We start from the raw sequence: 21,974 nt of genomic DNA, 5'->3' as shown, positions 1-21,974 counted from the left end.
CCCACTATCCAAATGATCTATGTATTATTTCATATAGAATAATAGAACTAAAATGTACTTTGTTCCTTTATCTCTATCCTGTCAACTAGACTTATGCTCAAATCTTATAACTAGATCTTGAGTCTCGCATCCAATAATCCCTTGGATCACTTACACACATTCAGTAAGCACTTTGCTTCTTTCTGCACTTTGCACTTAAACAATGATATCAATCCACACCATACACTTCATACATTTTACAATCAAGGAAAATAAGTTTCCTTTATACCATATCTTCACAATAATTCCTTGAGTTGGCCTTGAGGATTTTTTAATTAATTAAAATAAGATAATTAATTAATTACAATTATAATAGCAATGTTGTCTCACAGTCTATATAAAACTTTGTACATGTGATACTAAGGCTTACACACTTGCTGATTTTCCTCTATCATTACTTGATTGTGCATCTCTTCATTGCATCCTAGATGTAAGATAGCCAATAATCATCACAAATTAATTTCCCAATACTCTATCTCTGAACTACTCTCTATAAATTAGGTACAACTTCCATACATCTTCAACTTAGACTCTATGCACTTGATCACATCATTAGGAGACTATTTTGTACATGTCCATAATTGTGCATGATCAGACAATCAAACTATTATCTGTACCATCAAAATCTTTGTCTGCAATGCTATGTTGACATCAATGACAAACATAGTCATGAATGCAATATATCAATACTCTTCAGTGCTTAGGATACTCCCATAATCTAGTATCATTAGGATTCATGCTAACAATCTCCCCCTTTGGAATTGATGGAAACATAGAAGAAAAACATCTAAGTTCCAAGAATACCAAGTAATACTTTGTTGCTACTTCTGTCATCATCTCATGCATACTCTCGCCCATGATTTAGAAGATTTTTTTCATGCATATTCTCCCCCTTTAACACCAATGTCAAAGGTTTCAATCTCAAAGTTACATACCAATTGTTAATCAATTTCTCTAAATCATCAACCAACTCGAGTGTCCAAAGATATTGTTCAATACTAAATACCAAGAGTCCTCAATGACTCAGTACATACCAGATACTCCCCAATATAGGAAGCATCAACATTCAGTCCAGTCAAATAATAGTGCTCTGTACTACTAGATTGATGACCTCTTCACATCATCTACTCAGAAGTAGGTAGGGGCATAACCCCAATCATACCTTTCAAGTACTCAAATGTATCATTAGGCAAAGGTTTTGTAAACATATGTGCAATTTGATCCTTAGTACTTACATACTCCAATTTGATCCCCTTTTCTATTGCTTTCTCTCTTAGCACATGATACTTAATAGATATATGCTTAGTCATAGAATGTAATACAAGATTCTTAGACATACTCACTGTACTTATGTTATCATAGTAAATGATAATAGGTTCTTCAATCTCAATTTTGACATCCTTTAGCATCTTCTTCATTCACATAACTTGATTATAGTTATTTACTACTGCAACATACTCTGTCTGAGTAGTGCTCTGCAAAATACAATCTTGTTTCTTGCTTAACCAAGAAACCAATCTTCCTCCAAGAAAGAATGCTTCACCACTGGTGCTCTTTTTGTCATCCATACTGCCTACCCAATCAACATCACTATATGCACATAGAGTGAAATCACTCAATCTGTCATGTCAAATTCCATAGTCAAATGTGCCTTTTAGATATCTAAATATTCTTTTCATTTCTACAAAGTGATATTATTTAGGATCATCTTGAAATATATCTACAATCTAAACTACATTTGATATATCTGGTTTGGTGTGAGTCAGATACTACAAACCTACAATCATTGATCTATACTTCTTCTGTTCAATTGCAAGTGTCTCATCTTTGCTGGATAACTTGTGACTAGTTATCATAGGTGTGCCAATAGGTTTACAGCTTTCCAAACAAAACCTTTTCAAATTTTTTTTAGGTACTTAGCTTGTGAAATGAATATACCATCATTATTCTATACAATCTGCAAACCTAGGAAAATCTTCATTTCTCTTATCATGCTCATTCAAATTCATTCTTCATCTCTTTAGAAAATTTATCGCAAGCTTCATCATTACCTCAAAAAATGATGACATCAAAAAATATTACAATAATCAACAAACCATTTTCAACTTCTTTCAAATACAAGTTACTTTCTGTCGTACCTTTAGCAAATCCAAGCTTTGCCAAGAAACTGTCTGAGCTCGCATACCAGGTTCTTAGTGCTTGCTTGAGACCATATAAAGCTTTCTTCAATCTGTATACCATGTCTTTGTCTTTTGATAAAGGAAAATGTTCAGGCTACTTAATATAAACCTCTTCTTCTTGTTCTCCATTAAGAAAGGAAGATTTAACATCCATCTGATAAACCTTGAATTTCTTGTTCATTGCATAAGCTAGGATCATCCTTATTACTTCTATTCTTGCTACTAGTGCATATTTTTCCTTATAATCAATGTCTTCTTGTAGTAAATAACCTTTACAAACTAGTTTATCCTTGTTTCTCACAACTTCTCCTTTCTCATTCATCTTATTCCTAAAAACCCATTTTGTTCTTATCACATTCTTATCTTTTGGTCTATGAACTAATTGCCATGTATCATTCTTTACTATCCGATCCAATTCTTTTTTCATTGTTTGGATCCAATGATTATCTTTGACTACTTCATTTTTCCACTTAGGTTCGACTTGAGATATCAAACATATCTCCTCATTTACTCTATCCCTTGTGATGACACCTTTATCTTTACTTCTATTTATCTGCTCAGGAGGGCAATTCCTTGTCAGATTCTTGTTAGGGCAGATATCTCAACTCTTATCTCTCTCTAGGTTCATATCCCTCCTCATCTCTTTTCTCAATAATTTGTGCATCATTCTGCAAGTCATTGTTAGTCTTAAAGAAAACTTCAACATTCTATCGAACAATTCTAGAGTTATTCTCTTCTTCATTTGAATTAGAATCTACCATCTTTTCTTTGGTTCCAAACTTCTAATCAATCCTTGCATTTACACATTCAACTATTTTCTTAGTTCTATAGTTAAAGCATCTATAAGCCTTATTTTTGAATGAATAACCAAGAAATATACCTTCATCACTTCTTGGATCAAACTTACCAATGTCATCATCTCTACTAATATAACATTTTCTCCCAAATATCCTAAAATATTTGACCAATGGTGAATGTCCAAGCAATAGTTCTTAAGGTGACTTGTCTATACCTTTTCTGATCTATACTTTGTTTAGAGTATATACTACTATATTAACTACTTCTCTCCAAAATGTCTTAGAAACATCATTCTCAAATAACATCGCTCTAGCTACTTCTTCTATAGACCTATTTCTTCTCTCAGCAATCCCATTTTTCTTAGGTGTTCTAGGTGCATATAGCTATCTTTTGATTACATTCTCTTCACAAAATTTGTTAAATTCTTTAGAGGTTAATTCTCTTCCTCTATCAGATCTCAAAAACTTAATCTCAACACTAGATTCATTCTCAACTCTATTCTTAAATATCTTAAACTTATCAATAGCTTAAGATTTCTCTTTAAGAAATGCTACCCACATCATTCTAGTAAAACATCAAGAAAAATCATAAAATACCTTTCACCATATAATCCTTTTATTCTAGAAGGATCACTCATATCTGTGTGAAAGATCTCCAAATTCTCTATGGTAGTGAACTTCTTACTAGGAAATGCTACTTTCTTTTGCTTAGCTGAAATACATTCCTTACAAAGAACATTAGTAGGCTTAACAATCTCAAGCAAGTCTCTAACTGCAAAAGTTCTACTAACCTTCACAATATTATCAAAGTTTATGTGATAGAATATTCTATACCAGAAGCAACTGTTATCCACTTTAGCTACCAAATATTTTATCTCAGTAGGATTCAACTGAAATACATTACCTCTGGATCTAGTGCTAGTTCCAATCATCTTACCATCTCTATCTTTGATAGTGCAAGTCTTCTGAGTGCACTGCAACAAATAACCCTTGTCCACCAACTGTCCAACACTCAACAAGTTATGCTTCAATCCATCAACAAAATAGACATCATTAGTGTTAGTTTTACCATCAAGAGTAATGGATCCAATTCCTGTTATATGACAGGCTACATTGTTACCAACTCCAACAATACCACCATCATGATTCTTAAACTTGACAAACTTATTCATATCACTAGTCATGTGATGTGAGCAACCACTATTAATTATCCAATTAGATTTTTTTTCCAATTGGGTAACTAGAGCTCTTACTTCTCTAATTTGTCTATCAAGATCATCTTTCTTGATAGCCACAAATTCTTATTCATCATCACTTTCGCTTAGACCTTTCTCATCAGATTCTTCATCTTCACTTGTATACAAACAATTTCTATCTCTATCTCTTCTAGGGTTAAACTTTTTCGTAAAATTTTTCTCTCTTTTAGGATATTTAAATACATAATGACTAAATTCATTACAAGTCCAACATTAAAAAAATTTCTTACCATCTTTTCCTCTTCTTACTAGAAGGGTTATTCCTTCCTCAATCCTTTTGTCTTCATCAGCTCTTTTCCTAGCAGCAAAATCTCCATGAGTGCTTACATTCCTTATCAAATTAGGTCAAATATTTAGGAAACTAAAAGTTATTTCAACTCTTGCAAGTTCTCCAGACTATCTCAAATCTACTTCTCCTGATTCTAATCTTCCAAGAAATGTTTCCTTTGTGAAATCCTTAGTGTAGGACATTACTAGCTAAATCATTTGAGCTATTGGCTTAAATGGTGGTGTCAAACTTTTCAAGATCTTCCATATGACTTCATTATCTTCCTTGGTTCCACCCAACCAAATTCCTACAACCATTTCTGATATTATGCCAATATAACTTCTTTCAAATCCATCTTCCATCATTCTAGCATCTTGAAATGCACATATCTAGTTTTGTAATCTAATTCTTTTTGCATGATCATCACCTTCAAAAGTAGATTCTAATGCTTTCTAAATTTCATGAGATGTTACTATTGGTCTCAGATTGGTTTTGACATTTGAGTGTCAACACACTTAACCAATTTCTAAGTTGATGTCGAGTATGATATAGATGCCAAGCTATAGTATGTGTCGAGCCAGAGATTCAATAGGTGTCAAGCAAGTTTCAAGTGCCGAGTCACTATAGGTGTTGAGCAAAGTATAGATCTTGAACGAGACAGAGTTACTATAGGAGCTAAGCAAGATAGAATTCTTATATGTGTTGAGCATCAACAATCAGTAAGTGTCGAGCAACACAGAATTAGCATATGAGTTTGTGCCTTCACAAACTCAAGTGTAAATCATTTTTGAGCTGACTCAAGATGAACCTTGAAGGATCTAAAAGATAAGATCAAATCTTTTACATTACCTATGTAATCAGCATGCAACCAATTAGAAAAATGGAGAAAGCATGCAACCAATAGGAAAAGTGTAAAGATTTGAGCGAAAAGAAGGATGAATATTGATCGTAGATTCATACCTAACCCTAAGTCTTCGAAGCCTTTATAAGGAGGTCAAAAACCCATAATTCATGGATGGAAGAGAGTTGTATGGGAGAATGCTAGCAAATTTTAGAGGGGCGTAAAGACTTAGTGGAAGAGTAGCACTGCAAAATCAAGTTGTTTAGAACAGAGTATCAACAATATGAGTAGACAGTTATCGAATTAGGAAGGATCATATTAGATTGAGTAGAACAAGGATCTAGAATCAGGAATATAAGATTGTAAGTCATCAGGTAAACACATTCTAATACCTTCTAGCCATTGTATTAGGAATGAAAATCCTATGATGATAGGTTGGTTTAATAGCCATGTTGTAAACCTTTAACAAGGTGATAAATCCTTTAATAGGGTAACATTCCAAGTCAATGTTTGTAAATCCTTTAGGGTGTAAAGCCTTTAATAGGGTAGGTCTTTCATAGGCCAGACCATTGGTAGTGGTCAAACTTTGTAACCTTAACTAGTTACATATTGTTGTAGTGATAATTTGTGGGTGTCATCCCCACCCTAGTTTTACCTTCTCATTTTGGAGGGTTTATGGGTGACCAAATCTTGTGTTATCTATTTTCATGCATGTCTTAACTTTCATGTTTATTAGAAGTTGCTAGATGCATGTAAATAATCTTAGTTAAAAGTTTTAGAGGTTAAAAATTGTTATTTCTAATTCACCCCCCCCCCCCCCCCCCCCCCCTAAATCTTCCCACCTGTAATTTTAACAATTGGTATCAGAGCTTAGTTCTCACAAGGAGAAGCCTTATAGCTTGGAGAAAAGATATAGAAATGGAATTTTACAAACTTGGGAAGGTCATAGAAAACTAGGTGATTGATATACAACTTGCTCTACGTACTTTGGGAGAAGCCAAGGAAGAACTGAGAAAATCTTTAAAGAGAAGAAGAGAGATTGCCATAACTAAGAATGATACACAGTACAACGAGATTGACACCTCAAAAGTGTTTGCAAATGGAGATTCCAAAGAGTTTGATGCAACCATAGAAAACCTGATGGAGAAGAATAGAGCTCAAGTAGAAGAGATCAGAACTCTCAAGCTTGAACAAGAATCACAAGCCATGATGATTTGTGAAGTGACTGAACAAAAGAAAAGAGGCATTGAAGATAAGGCTATGCTAGAAGAGGACAAGAGAAACCTTGCTAACAGGTTGGAAGAAAAGTCAATTGAACTTGCAAGAATTTCCAGCATGCAGCTAGACACCCTAAGTCAGATGATGAATGTAGATCATGAGCTGAATATCAAGGACATTGAGATCTCCACAATGAAGATAAAAAATGAACAACTGCAAAATGACCCGAAAAGAGAGAAGGAAAACTTAGAGAGCTTCAATAAGCCTAATGAGGGCATCAAGTACTTTGAATAGCTACTAAAATAATCAAGAGCCAGCAATGATACTTTAGGACTAGGATACATCAACACTAAAAAAGGAGAGTCATCCAAGACTGCAGAAGACAGAAGTGACAAAGGTAAGAACACTAAACCTACTTGTCATTTTTGTGGTAAAAAAGGACATACTCCTAATGTGTGTAGGAGTAAGAATGCCCATCGGTATGCCAAACCTAAGAGCATGGGTCATTGTCATAAGAGCAACAAGTAAGGACATCAAGCACATGACTGCAGGACTAGGACTATTAGGACACCAAGATTTGAAGGTCACTGCTACAATTGCAAGAAGTATGGGCATAGAGCTTTTGAGTGTAGATAAAAGCCTATTTGGACACCTAATCAACTAGCAAGGTCAAGCAATCATGGACATCACTACAAAGGGGACTACAATAGTAGGTATAGCTGTCACTACTGTCAGGAATATGGTCACATCCCTAAAAATTGCATAAGAACACATTTCAGTTGAAACTACAACAGATGGTTAAGCCAAACTAAATGCTTTAGTTGTTTGAAGATTGGTCATATCAATAGAAATTTCCCAACAAGGTTAAAGGCACCCAACTTAGAGTTCAAAAAAGGAAAAGGAAAGGTAGATGTTGAACACATCAAAGGAGAAATGAATAAGACATGGAAGAAGAAAGATGGAAGTAGCACATCCAATGAAGGGATCACTTCACCCAAAAGGTCAAGTGGTCACACTTCATCTAACTAACCAAAAAAAGGTATGTGGGACTGATATACAAAGCTTTATCATACATCAGTTCCAAGACAGGTAAATACTGTAAAGGAGAGATCAACATGAATAGAGATGCAAAGTTAAAATTTTCAAGGTTTCACAAGTGTTGTTGAGTTGCCTTCAAATGTCGAGTAAAATCCCAATACATGCCAAGTTATTTGCCAAAGTTAGTAGAAGCTGAGTGGTTAGTTACAACTGAGTTAGTAGTAGATGCCAAGTGAAGAGAAACTCCAGTGTATGCCAAGTTTTTAAAAAACCAATGGAAGCCGAGTAATGTAGAAATGCTTAAGAAGCTAAGTGGATAGCTGTAAACGCACTAAGCACTAAATGCTATGAAATTGGGGTATATGTTTGCATTTTGAATCATTTTTCACCATGAAGAAGAGAGCAGAACAATTTCCAAGCAGAATGTTGAGCATTTCAGCAAATTTCTACATAGATTCAGCATAATTTCATCGATTCCAAGGTATTTCTACTAGTGTAGAGCTACATAGTTTTAAATTTCTTCATGTTTAAACCCTAGTTTGAAGAAATGGCCTCCAGTTCTAGGAAACCTCAGGAGAAAGAACTATTTGAAGTCCAATTAGTGTCAAATGAAGTTAAGCAACCAGATTTTCAACCTATCCCTGAAGTTGCCTATAAAAATGACCTAGCCAGAGCCCTATCCATAATTCCTCCTAAGGTAGTAATGGTAGAAGATGTTAGGAGATGTTATAACTATAAGATAGGAGCCATAGGAGATATGGAGATTAGGGAAGCATATGATAGATTGTGTGAGAATGGAGTCTTAAAGGAAGAGTTTCAAATTGTTGAGAGGAAGAGTTTAACTCATGCCCTAGAATTCCCCAATGTCTTTAAGATTGAATGGATCAAAATTGCATTGAGTAGGATTCATGATGGAATTTTGTGGTTAGAAGATGGCCTAGTCAAGTTATCAATTATTCATAGGTAACAGAGTATCCAACCCTAGATCGGCTCAAAAACCTAAGAAGTGACTCCAAAGAAGCCATTGAAAAGAATACAGGATCCAAATGGAACAAGAGAGGCATGACCATAGATACCATTCAAGATCCTTTTGTCGATTTTTCTATTAAAATAATTTCCCACAAGTTTTACCAATCTAGCAAACTCAACAATGTTCCATGCATTATAGTAGATGTTGGCTACAAAATTATTAAAAAGGATCATACCTATGACCTAGCAGAATTGCAACTATAGCAAATCAATGAGAATTTAGGAGCTATAAGGAGAACTAAGGGAGCCCAATGTAAATTTGGTGCAATTTTGATTTGTATATTTTTCTATGTATAGAATGAATTTCCATCTTTTGGTAAAGTTAGCTAGAAGACAAATAGGTCTATTGTAGCCTAGGTAAATGAATATATTGAACAAATGGGGGAAAATTTTGAGACACCTATGACAAGTTATTTTGAAGATTTCAAGAACTCAATGAAGTAGAGACTTAGGATACATATTTCATTAGTAGAGCAGCATACAAATGACATTTTCTTTCTTGTGGATATTGATTATACTTACATTTGAGTAGCCATACCAAGGGTTAGCTGGCTTAGACCTCTTGGTTATGAAATAAACATTGATGAGGCATTTACATCCATAACAACATTGTTAGCAGAGGAAGTGGATAAGGGTGCACCACATTTTGGCACATACAATGTGGTAAGATCAAAGGTAGATATGGAGTTGAAGACTGCTTCCAAATTAAAGAAAAAGGATAAATTAGTAAAGAAGCTCAAGGCCAAATTTGGAGAAGGCACAACAAAGGCAGAGGAGACAAAAGAAGATGAAGAGGCAGATGATGATGAAGAGGAACAGAGAAAAGGACCACTAGCACTAACCTAGGGCATGAGTGAGGATGCTGAAGAAGAAGAAGGTGCCAAGAAAGAAGCACCTAAAGTAGAACCCAAGAAGTGGAAGGCATAGAAACAACTTGCTGTACAACCAAAAGGCAAAAAGAAGGCTAAGACAAGCCTAGCCAAACCTACCACTAGGGCATATACAAGGGCTACAAAAAAGGTAGCCAAGGAATAGGAGAAAAAGAAAGCTACAAAATAGGGAGGGCCAATAAAGAAAAAGAGAAGAAAATATGTGGCACCTCCAGAGCCAGATGAGGAGAGGAAAAAATCAGATAATGAACAATTTAGAGTGGTAAGTTACACCACCAAATCTGACCTAGAAAATATTTGTGACAATATTAGGGATAATGCAAATTTGTCAGGGCTAAAAGATATTGATTTTAATAAGTTGACAAGAGAAGAGAAAAACATAGTGGAAGAATCAATCTACACTATGATGGCCAAGTTCAAGACTACTCCACTTGAACTAGATAATACTATGCCTAAGGAGCTATACTTCATTGTTGAAAAAAAATTGCATTATTGCCTAAAAATGGAGAAAGAAATAAGAGAGTCAACATTGGCTCATGTAATGTCTAACCTCACTAAAGGTCAAATAAGAAAGGCTAGCAAGAAACATGGGAGCAAATTTGCACCCAAATATAGAGCCTTCAACATTTTACAAAATAAGATTGAAGATGTTGTGAAGAAGTCCACTCTTATGTGGAAAGTGATTTATGGCCTTCAAACAGTAAAGGAAGGACAAGAAGATCCCTTGGAGGGAAGATATAATTATGAAGAAGAAGAGGAAAATGAAAAGGAGGAAGAAGGAGAGAAAGAAAAGGAAGAGGTTACAATGGAGAAGGAGACACAGAAAGGTGATGAGGCAACAACTGAGGAGTAGCAACAGGAACAGAGTGTGAAAGACACACAATTTCCACCACCTAGTCCTCCACATGCTACACCTACATCTACAGAAACAATAATTTTGAAGGATGTTCCTAACACCTTAGGTTAGAACATTAACCCATTGACTGTAGAGGATCTCAAAAAGATCCTTCACTAGACCACACTACAAGCATAGTTATGTACCAATCCAGTTTTGGTGAGTGTTGAGGAACTTCAAAAGGCAGTAGCTGAAATAACCAAGGAGAAGGTGAATCCATAAGAACCACCTTCACAAACTCCAACAACTACAAGTGGTCAACTACCAGAGCAAGTAACATAAGATGCATCTACTAAGGTTGACACTACAATCATAATAACTATTGAGGAGCAAACAAAGGAGAAAATAGGACAGAAAGATACCTCTGATCTTACTACACAGATTCAAGGTGCACCTCCTTTGATCACTATAATTGATCAAGACAAAATTGAAGAGGAAAAGGAAGAGGAGAAGACCCCTAAGAAGAGAGAACAAGAGGTAATACAAACATTAGTCAATTTGGCTACTACGGGGACCCCTACTAAGCATCTGAGAACTGATGCAATACCATCGCAAATATCAGTACTAGGATCGAGCTCTACTAAGGTAACAAGGGCACTTCATTATGGAGACCCTGCATTTGATGAGGAGATAGTCATACCAAGTTATGACTATAAAACAATGAACCTAGCACAGATCAATGAAGTGCAAGAGGCATTGTAGAAGAAGAAAAAGTAGTGGATACTCAAGAATGAGTATAGGCAAAGGCAAGCACTAATTGAAATCAAAGACATCTTTCTTGATTCATTTAGCTTGCCAGTACCTGATGAGACAAAGCCCATTATGGAGCAACTATCCAACATAGTGGACCAAGTACAAAGTGAAGACCTAGATACCAATGCCAAATTGCTTGAATGGTTAGAAAAGAGATTTCAAATGAAGGTCATGAAAAAATATCTAGTGAAATAGCATTATCTCAAGTGGAACTGGCTAAAAAGGTAGAAAAGGTGAAAGAAGTACTTGAGAACATATTCTCATTATACTCCAAATTGTGTGATTCCTCATATTTCACACAAGAGACTAGCCAAAGGATATTGAGCTTGGAGAGGAACCTCAAGGTATCAAGGTATCAAGCACACAATTACCAAAGGATCCAACTCAAAGTGAGAAGCATTTTGCCACAATGCTTCACACTCAAAAGGAATTAGTTGTACTCACAGTGGATGAGGCTAACACTAAGGCCAAACTTATACAAACCCAGTATGCAATAACCCCACACATGGAAGTTTTTCATAAAGAGATGGCCTATGTAGGAAATGTTTTGAAGAAATATCTCTATCTTTCTACATTGGAAAGCCTCATACACCTTGCAGTAGAGACAACCATCTAGCATAAAGCATTGAAAATTGCATTAGACAATTGGGATGCTGCTCTAAAGATTATCATGGAGGTAAATAAATCTTTTTTGGCTAAGTATTCAATTCATTCTTAGGACCCTTTGACATAAGTGTCAAAAAGGGAGAGATAATAAGAAATGGGGGAGATATAATAAATTGGATATAATAAATGAGACCCAAAGGGGGAGTATACCCAAAGGGGGAGATAATAAAATTTTGAGTTTTGAGGAGTGATAATGAAATAAAGTCAAAAGGATACAAAAATTGTAAGGAGATGTGTGAAAGGGGGAGTAGAAATAGAGCAAACAAAAACAGAGCAGACATGACAAGGCATAGATAAAGATTAACATAAACATCAACATGAGACAAATCCAACATAAGAGATTTTGGATATAGAAATGGCATATCAACTTGGGGGAAGTTACAAGTTTTTGAGGTATATAGTCTTCTAAAAAAAATTTGAACAAGTTTTTGAAGTTTTGTACATATGTCAAATAGAATGTGTATTATACTCATAGAGATCAGATTCACAATGTTTAGTCAAGTGTTTTTGACACTCATGTCAAAAAGGGAGATGTTGGTTTCAGATTGGTTTTGACAATTGAGTGTCAACACACTTAACCAATTTCTAAGTTGATGTTGAGTACGATATAGATGCCGAGCTATAGGATATGCCGAGCTAGAGATTCAATAGGTGCTGAGTAAACTTCAGGTGCCGAGCAAGTTTCAAGTGTTGAGTCACTATAGATGCCGAGTCACTATAAGTGCCAAGCAAAGTATAGATGCTAAGTGACACAAAGTTATTATAGGAGCTGAGCAAGACAAAATTCCTATATGTGTTGAGCATCAACAATCAATAAGTGTCGAGTAACACAGAATCATCATATGAGTTTGTGCCTTCACAAACTCAGATGTAAACCATTCTTGAGCCGACTCAAGATGAATCTCGAAGGATCTAAAAGATAAGATCAAATATTTTACATTACCTATGTAATCAACATGTAGCCAATCAGAAAAATGGAGAAAGCATGCAACCAATAGGAAAAGTGTAAAGATTTGAGTGGAAAAGAAGGATGAATATCGATTGTAGATTCATACCTAATCCTAAGTCTTCGAAGCCTTTATAAGGAGGTCAAAACCCCATAATTCATGGATGGAAGAGAGTTGTATGGGAGAATGCTAGTGAAGTTCAGAGGGGTGTAAAGACTTAGAGGAAGAGAAGTACTAAAGAATCAAGTTGTTTAGAACAGAGTATCAACAATACGAGCAAAGAGTTATTAGATCAAGAAGGATCAGATCAAATTGAGCAGAACAAGGATCTAGAATCAGCAATATAAGATTGTAAGTCATCAAGTAAACGCATTCTAATACCTTCTAGCCATTGCATTAGGAATGAAAATCTTATGATGATAGGTTGGTTTAATAGCCATGTTGTAAACCTTTAACAAGGTGATAAATCCTTTAATAGGGTAACATTCCAAGTGAATGTTTGTAAATCCTTTAACCAAGTCACTTTTAACAGGGTGTAAAGACTTTAACAAGGTAGGTCTTTCACAGGAAAAACCATTGGAAGTGGTCAAACTTTGTAACCTTAACCAATTACATATTGCTACAGTAATAACTTGTGGGTGTCATCCCCACCCTAGTTTTACCTTCTCATTTTAGAGGGTCTCTAGGTGACCATATCTTGTGTTACCTATTTTCATTTTTATTTTCATGTTTATTAGAAGCTGTTAGATGCATGTAAATAATCTCAATTAATTAAAAGTTTCAGAGGTTAAATATTGTTACTTTTGATCCCCCCCCTCTCAGAAGTAAATCTTTCTGCCTGTAATTTCAACAATTATAGGTGACTTTACCTGATTGTATTCATTCTCTAGAAGAGATGTTAGTAGAGCTTCTCTTTCTCTCATGTTACACATGAATATATCTCTCTCTTTTTCACTACATCCTTCAAGCTTTTCTTCTTCAATGATTGTCTTTTGACTTTTTGTTAAGATCCAATATCCTAAACCCATGCACAGCAGATGATTCTTCATCTTCTTCTTCCAACTATCATAGTTGACCCCATTGAATCTTGGACTATCCTTCTTGAACATATTCACCATCGATCTCCCAAAGTTGTTAAGCTTATTATTCAAGGACTTGAAGCTCTGATAGCAATTTTTAGAATTTAGTTTACTGATATAATTTAGGGGGGAGTGTGTGAATCAGTTATCCAAATAATATCACAATTAACAACCTTAAACAATCTTAACCATATGAGTAATATAAACTAAAACCACAACAAGATACTCATACACAATAACACCAAATATGTTAATTAGAGAAACCTTTGATCAAAGGGAAAACCTTGGTGGGGATGGCACCCACAAGATGATGTACTAATATAAATATTCCTTGTTAGAGGATAGACCTTGTTAGGAGTCTATTAGAACATTCAGTACATATGAGTCCTTGTTAGGAGACTTTGAATCCTTGTTAGGAGATTCCAACCTTGTTAGGAGTTGTGGAAGATAGCTAGACCAATTACTCAAGTAGCTTCAAGGGAAAAACCAATGGACCCACTATCCAAATGATCTTTGTATTATTCCTTATAGAATAATATAACTAAAATGTACTTTGTTCCTCTATCTCTTACTTATCAACCAGACTTCTGCTCCTTCTGATCTTGTAACAAGATCTTGAATCTGACATCCAATAATCCCATGGATCACTTACAGACATTCAATAAGAACTCTGCTTCTTTTTGCACTTCGTACTTAAAAAATAATCTTAATCCATGCCATACACTTCATACATTTTACAATCAATGAAAATAACTTTCCTTTATACCATATCTTCGTAATAATTCCTTCTGATGGCCTTGGGGCTTTCAAAATTAATTAAAATAAGATAATTAATTAAATACAATCACAATAGCACTATCGTCTCACAGTGTATACAAAAATTCACATGTGTGATACTAAGGCTTGCACACTCACTGATGTCATCAACTGACTATCCTCTATCACTACCTGATTGTGTATCTCTTTATTACATCCCAGATGCAAGATATCCAAGAAGCATCAGGAACTACTTTCCCAATACTCTGTCTTTGAATTTCTCTCTATAAATTAGGTATAACTTTCGTACATCATTGACTTAGGCTCTGTACACTTGACCACATCATCAGGACACTATACCATACATGTCCATAACTGTGCATGACTAGACAATCAAAACATTGTCTATACCATCAAGATCTCTGTCTTCTACCTAGCCAGTCTTTATAGAAACAATGCTATGTTGACATCAATGACAAACACAGTCATGAATGCAATATATCAATACTCTCTAGTGCTTAGGATACTCCCACAGTGTAGTATCATCAACATTCATGGTAATTTTGTCAACATAAGTATCCACAATGAGTTGTAATAGAGAATTGGATTGCAACAAGTCCATGGATTGTGATAGAAAGATTGAAACTAGCTATGATGAATAAATGATTTTCCTCTAGTTGTGAATAATTTATGGCCTAATTATTTCACCAATAAAATATTGCACACATAGACAAGATTGGTATTGGATGAATTACATCATAGAATCTTCATACATGGTGGACCCCCTCATGGAATTAGGATTTGAATACAGTAGCTTCTGGGTGTTAATTTCATTAATGAACATTATTCCCTAACTCAATTGCATACATGTTATGTCAAAGTAAGTTACCCAATAAAATAAAGATAATTATGATGGTACAATAATTAAGATAATTACATACAATCAATGTCATGCACATGTTGTCAATGTCTATTGAATAAATGATATAGTAAATGAAAGCTTCACAAAGGACTAGATTGCTAAAAAGAGACCATTTTACATTCATGAAAATATTAATTGAATGTTAAATAAAAACAAGATATTGTTACTTTGTGATTCCTCACCTCAAATGAAGAAGAACAAGGTTGTGGGAAATGATAGAGACAAAAGTGAGGGGAAGCATTGGTGGGAGCTATGTGAGTGACTTCTACATGATGAAAATGAACCGATTTAGAGTGAATTTTCCTTAGTAAATGGGTTGGCATTTAGTGATAACGTGACATTTTATGTATCATTGTGTAGGGTAATAGGGTTGACCATGGTTAAGTTAGTGTCATGGTAGGGTGTAATAACATGGGGATTTGATTTTCGCCAGGGTGTATTAATTAAAATGACCCCATCATCACCTTTTCTACCCAATGGACATGTTTACATTATAAAATGAATATTCATTGACAAAATAATAATTTGCAATTGGATATATTCTATTACTTTATCCAACATAGATATCCAATTAATACATTGGATACATAAGATACCAGTAGGCCAATTTTCTTTTATAATATGTATGTCTACACCAATATAAATTCAATTGAGGAAACTAGTATGATAGATGTTTAATGTATTCATTGACAACAATGTAAAAATGAAGAGGGATCCACTAGATATTCATTGAGAACATAAAAAAGGAAAGAGAGTAATGTGAAATCACAAAACACAATGATCACAACTCACGTAGATTGACAAGTTCATGAATTCATTGATGACATTAGATTGCTTATTTTGTACTATGAAGAGTCACCTGTTATACCCAATGGGCGGGTTCACATTATAAAGAGAACATTCATTGATATAAAAAGAATAACTAATTGGACATACTTAGTTTCCTTATCCAACATTCTATTATAATGAGTACATTGAATACCTATGATACAATTTGGCCTAATTTCTTTTGAAATGTATTTTTGTAGACTGCTAAAAATTAATTTAAGAAACATCTTCTTTGAGTACATTACAAAAAAAAGGAGAAAGTGTGTAGATCTAGTTTTGTAAGGTATTCATATATTAGATTACAAATCTAAGGTTGCACAACACTATCTCACTTTTTTTAATGTATTTGGTGAATACATTGTAAAACAAACTTAGCAATGTGAATATTCAACAACATCTTAATAATGTCATACATTACGAAATAAAACCAATAGTATAGTGTTAGTATTCTAACATATTAAATGAATACAAGAGCAATATGAGGCTACTCAATGTTGAACCATGAGCACAATGAAATTAGATAATCCTTCAAAAAACCTTACAAACATCCAATGTTACTAAATAGTTCTTAAGTAGGATTTATTGCACATAATGATGTCTACATATCTACAAAATATTTCACAAAAAGGGCTACTCCATTGAAGTAGTCTAGAATCATAGATTTCTCGTTGTGTGTGATTTTTTTTTCATTTCTTGCAATGAAGATTGAAATTAATTGTAGTCATCCCTACAACATGACATTATGAACATCTCCCTAGCTTTGATCATAAGATTTTGAGAGCCCTCTCTTTGAAAATCAAATATATGTGCAAGTTTTCCAATGTTGTCATCAGGATCACTATTATTAATCCACATGATAACTTTTTCTTAGTTTGATGAAACCAAAAATTCGGTAAAGAAGTCCAACACCTAATCAATTCTACGTGTATGTTGAAGAAGGGTAGAAAAGATAAGCTCATAGATGACCCAACCATGTAGATAGGGGTCATCTACATTATGTTGCACAAGATAGAAAATAACATTAATTATGTCTTCATGTGGTGCAACAAATAATCAGGAGCATTAATGGTCTTCCAATGAGTCCTAACATGGAATACCAAAACTTATATCCATTAAGAACATCTAAAAGAAAGTAACATACATAAACCATTCATATTATTTGATTGAATTAGAGAACATAGACAACAAGCTCAAATAACAAAGTACAATGAAACTTAACTAGATTCACAAGTACATGAAATCATTGATTATAGAAACATCAAATTGTGTACAATAGACAACATTGATAACATTATAGAATGAAGAAAGCAATGTGAATTATAATTGTATAATGAATACAACTTGGTAGAATGATGACTACATTTCATTAGTTAATACATCACATAATTAAAAGTGTAGCATGCAAATTTGATTTAGTAATTTAGTCATTGAAAACTTAGAGTACAAATAAATAGGATGATAATGATATGAGAAAGGCATATAGTTATCAACATGCATTAAGCATAACCATAGAGAATTCATTAATCATAGACATTGAGCAGTCAAACATGAAAAACTTGACAATATTGGTACAATAGAAGCTCCAAAAAAAGATATATTATTTACATTGAACTTTATGGAATAAACATAAATTATGCATATACATTACAACATACATTAGCAATGACTTATTAGTTGAAGCAGTCGAATTGGATAAAACATGTTATTTACAAGCAATCAAATTGGGAAAAAAGTGTGCATAAAAAAATTATAATCTTGAAAGAAACATGCATTCAACTACTAGTAAAGTAGGAAATAAACATGAATTGAATAGTATGTTACCATCCTAAACAAGCATAGAGAATTCAAAGACTATACAGAATAACCCGAGAGCATTCAATATATTAATGTGGAATTGTGTTATTCTTATGGGAATTTTGACATAGAAGGAATGGTTTGCCAACTAAAAATTTGAATTCTAGTGGGAAGCAATTAGTCATTTCATACAATGATTGCAAAAAATATTTTCTTTAGGCAATGACTTCATGAATTCAATATAACACAATTTATTCTTTCTTATTTTATGCTTCCATCTCTTTAATCTAGTTCATTTGTCATAATTCCACTTGCTTAATTTAATTCAATTGGTGAGCCTTACAACATTAGCCTTCATTTGTAAAAGAATCTGGTTGTAATAAGTGATACACAATGGTAACAACAAACAATATTCAATTGCAACAATTATTGGACAAAAATGCTTGACAATGCTCATAGATTGAGGGGCACATCAGCATAATCTAAATTTTTTATGGAAAGAATGTTTCATGATTAATGGAAAGTAATAGACTAAAAACCAAAGTAATGCATATAATTCTTGTGAGTTGAAGAAGGGATAAAATCTTCTACATATGCATGTGAGTTCAAGAATGGATACATCCTTATACATGTGCATCAATGGATTTCATTAGAAAAATGCATACGGGTAATGTTACGTCAAGGAATGCATACAGTCAATATCAACTTCACAATCATACAAGTCATGTCAACTTTAGAGAGCATACAGCCAATAAGAACTTAACAATTCAAACAGTCAATGTCAACAATGCACATAGTCAATGTTAATTGAACAATGCATACAGTGATGACAACCTAATAATGCATGTAGTTGCTTAAAGAGACAATACAGTTGAATAGATGTAAGCAAATGAGTATATTTAAGGAGGCCAAAAAATGAATGACAATTTAAGAAATATCATATGGAAGGTGAGTATTACAAATGAGGATGGTGGGAAGCATGAGCAGGTGTTGAAGTTTTTAGAATAATAGTATGAGGAAGACAATGATGAACATAGGGAAATATGCATACTTAAAATGAGGAGTGAGAGAAACTGTGGAGATACACATAGTGTAATAAGTGATGATTAAATCAATAATGTACACTATTTCTTTATTATTTGTTCTAATTATTTCTTGCTGTCAAATGACATGCAATGATTACATTGTATAAATAGAAAGATTGCATATGTCAGTGCATAAATAGTTACATTGCACAAATAGTTATATATGTTCGAAAGTATAATTTAATGGGAGACATGATGATATACATTGGTTTGATTGTATTGGAATGTATTTCCTACATGCATTGTTATGTTGTCATTGATGACAAGAATTAATTGGATCGTTAAGTTTATTGCTGGTTGTATTCATTGTTTCAAAGTAGACATTGACTATATTCTAATAACAATACACCATGACCAACAATCAAACCATTAACACAATGGTAGTAAATTTAAATAGTAATGTCAAAAATGGTTTAATTAACATTAAAAATAAGACTATCTTACATAGTCTCAATACATCATAATGCTTTATTGATTTCAAAAACATGGAATTAGAAAAGGACAATAGAGAACCACTCACAAAGTACAACAAGTAATGATTAAATTGACAATGTACATTATTCCTTTACCATTCCTTCTAATTTTTTCTTTCTATTACATCAAATGCAATAATTTGAAGGTGAGAAATTTGAAACTTAAAATGAGTATGCATTCAAAATGATGTATACAAATCAGTATATTCATGGTGGCCAACAAATGAATGACAAATTAAGAAAGGTCATAGGTAACGTAAGTATTCTAAATAAGGGTGGCAAGACGTATGAGTGGGTGTTGAAGTCTTCAAAATAGTAGTATGAGGAAGACAATTACAAACATAGGAAAATCCCTATTTTTAAAATGGTGAGTGGGAGAAATTATGGAGATAAAAGAAAATACTACACCAACAAGTTATGACTATAGCACATTGTACACTATTTATTTACCATTTCTTCTAATTACTTCATGCATTGAACTGAAGCTTGAAAGATTGAAACATAAAACAATGGAAAGATTGAATCATAAAATGCTATTAAAGACACCATGAGAAAGAGAGTTTTAGCATTGGTCTCCAAGTTTCTTCAAAGTTCAAACACTTTATTTGTCACGGTGTTCCTGTAGCATCCTCAAACTATCCTCAATGATTACAAACCATTAAATCATTAATTTCATTAACCTCAATGATTACACACCCTTGAATCACATCCCAAAACCCATAAATGCAATCAATTATTATTTCAAAGAGTGAAAGACACTATGAGAATTCTTAAAAAATACAATACCAACCTAGTTATTTAATCGACAATGTACATTTTTCCCTTACCATTCTTTCTAATTATTTCTTTCTGTCACATTATATGCAATGAGTTGAAGGTATAAAGACTGCAACATAAAACTATGGAATGATTTAATAAGAAAAGCACAACATAAATTTGTTCTCTAGTTTAGACATTGTAGAGAATTATTCAACCATATCTACTAACTATTCATTTCTATGGTTGTACATTCAATTATTACACACTCTTCAACCATACAAAAATCCTTAATCGCAAATAAAATATCAGTTAAAAGAATTTCTTTTACATCTCATCTAATATTTTCACAACCAATTGAGAACCCAATTAATCATGGCCCTTTTCCTGAAATGATTACCTTTGCTTACATTATTAGCTACTAGAAAACCTTAGTTAATAATTCAAAACAGTGAAAGCAATGATTTTGGCAAAAATGTTGAAGAAAATTTTAAACATAGACAAAACCCAAATAATCTATTGAAACTTGCAAGGTACTTCAAACATTAAAAAAGAACAAAACAACAAGCAATGATTATATTGACATTGTATACTAATTATTTCTTGATTCAAAACCCTTGAAAAGAATTAAAAAAATTGAAACCCTTAAATCATTACAAACCCTTAACCAAAAATCAAATTACATTTCAAAGTATCTCTTTTACATTTCATCTATATATTTTGAAACCATTTGAAACCCCTATTTATCATTTCCCTTATCCTCTAAAAGTTTCCTTCATTTCCATTAAAGGTGGAAGAAATTTGTAAAAATGTGAGATTTTAACAATAATAGGCAATGATTTCGGTAAACCCTATGAAGAAAATTATAAGAATATAGAAAACCTTGAAACATTTGCAAAAAATACAAGAGAAATCAATGATTAAAAACCCTCCAAACAGGTAGAGATTAAAAACCCTTAAATCGTTACAAACCCTTCAACATATTTTCTCATTTCCCTTATCTTGTAATGAACTCGGTTATTATGTTGAAGAATATTATAAACACATTCAAAACCCCATCTTTCTCCAGAAACCTACAAGACACTTCAACACTTGCAACAAACACAACATAAAGCAATGATTATCTTGATATTCTACACTTTTTCTTTACCATTTTCTTAAATCATTACTTTCTTTTGCATTGCATGCAATCATTCCATGGTGAAACCCCAAAGAACCCCAAAGACATACAACAAAAACTACAAGATAATCATGGAAACACTAAGTGAATGATAAATAACAACAAAAGTAAACACACATAAAACCCCATATTTCTCCCAAAACCTATAAGATTATACATACATTCATTGCATACACAATAGAAAGCTATAATTATATCAAAATTCTACACTATAGCTTTACTATTTTCTCAAATTATTACTTTCTCTCACATTACATGCAATCATTTCATAATGAAACCCCAAA

General features: G+C 33.4%; 1 pseudogene; it reads right to left on the bottom strand.

The window, feature by feature from the left end:
- LOC149542313 (glucuronoxylan 4-O-methyltransferase 1 pseudogene) overlaps positions 1–21,974 on the bottom strand; it is a 37,310-nt pseudogene that overhangs the window by 13,462 nt on the left and 1,874 nt on the right.

Source organism: Cupressus sempervirens, chromosome 8 (genome assembly GCF_028749045.1).
Source record: "Cupressus sempervirens isolate cs-2001-9-10 chromosome 8, ASM2874904v1, whole genome shotgun sequence".
In the NCBI taxonomy this organism is placed as follows: domain Eukaryota; kingdom Viridiplantae; phylum Streptophyta; class Pinopsida; order Cupressales; family Cupressaceae; genus Cupressus; species Cupressus sempervirens.
Note: the sequence above shows the minus strand (reverse complement) of the source record. Positions and strands in the feature narration are given on the sequence as shown.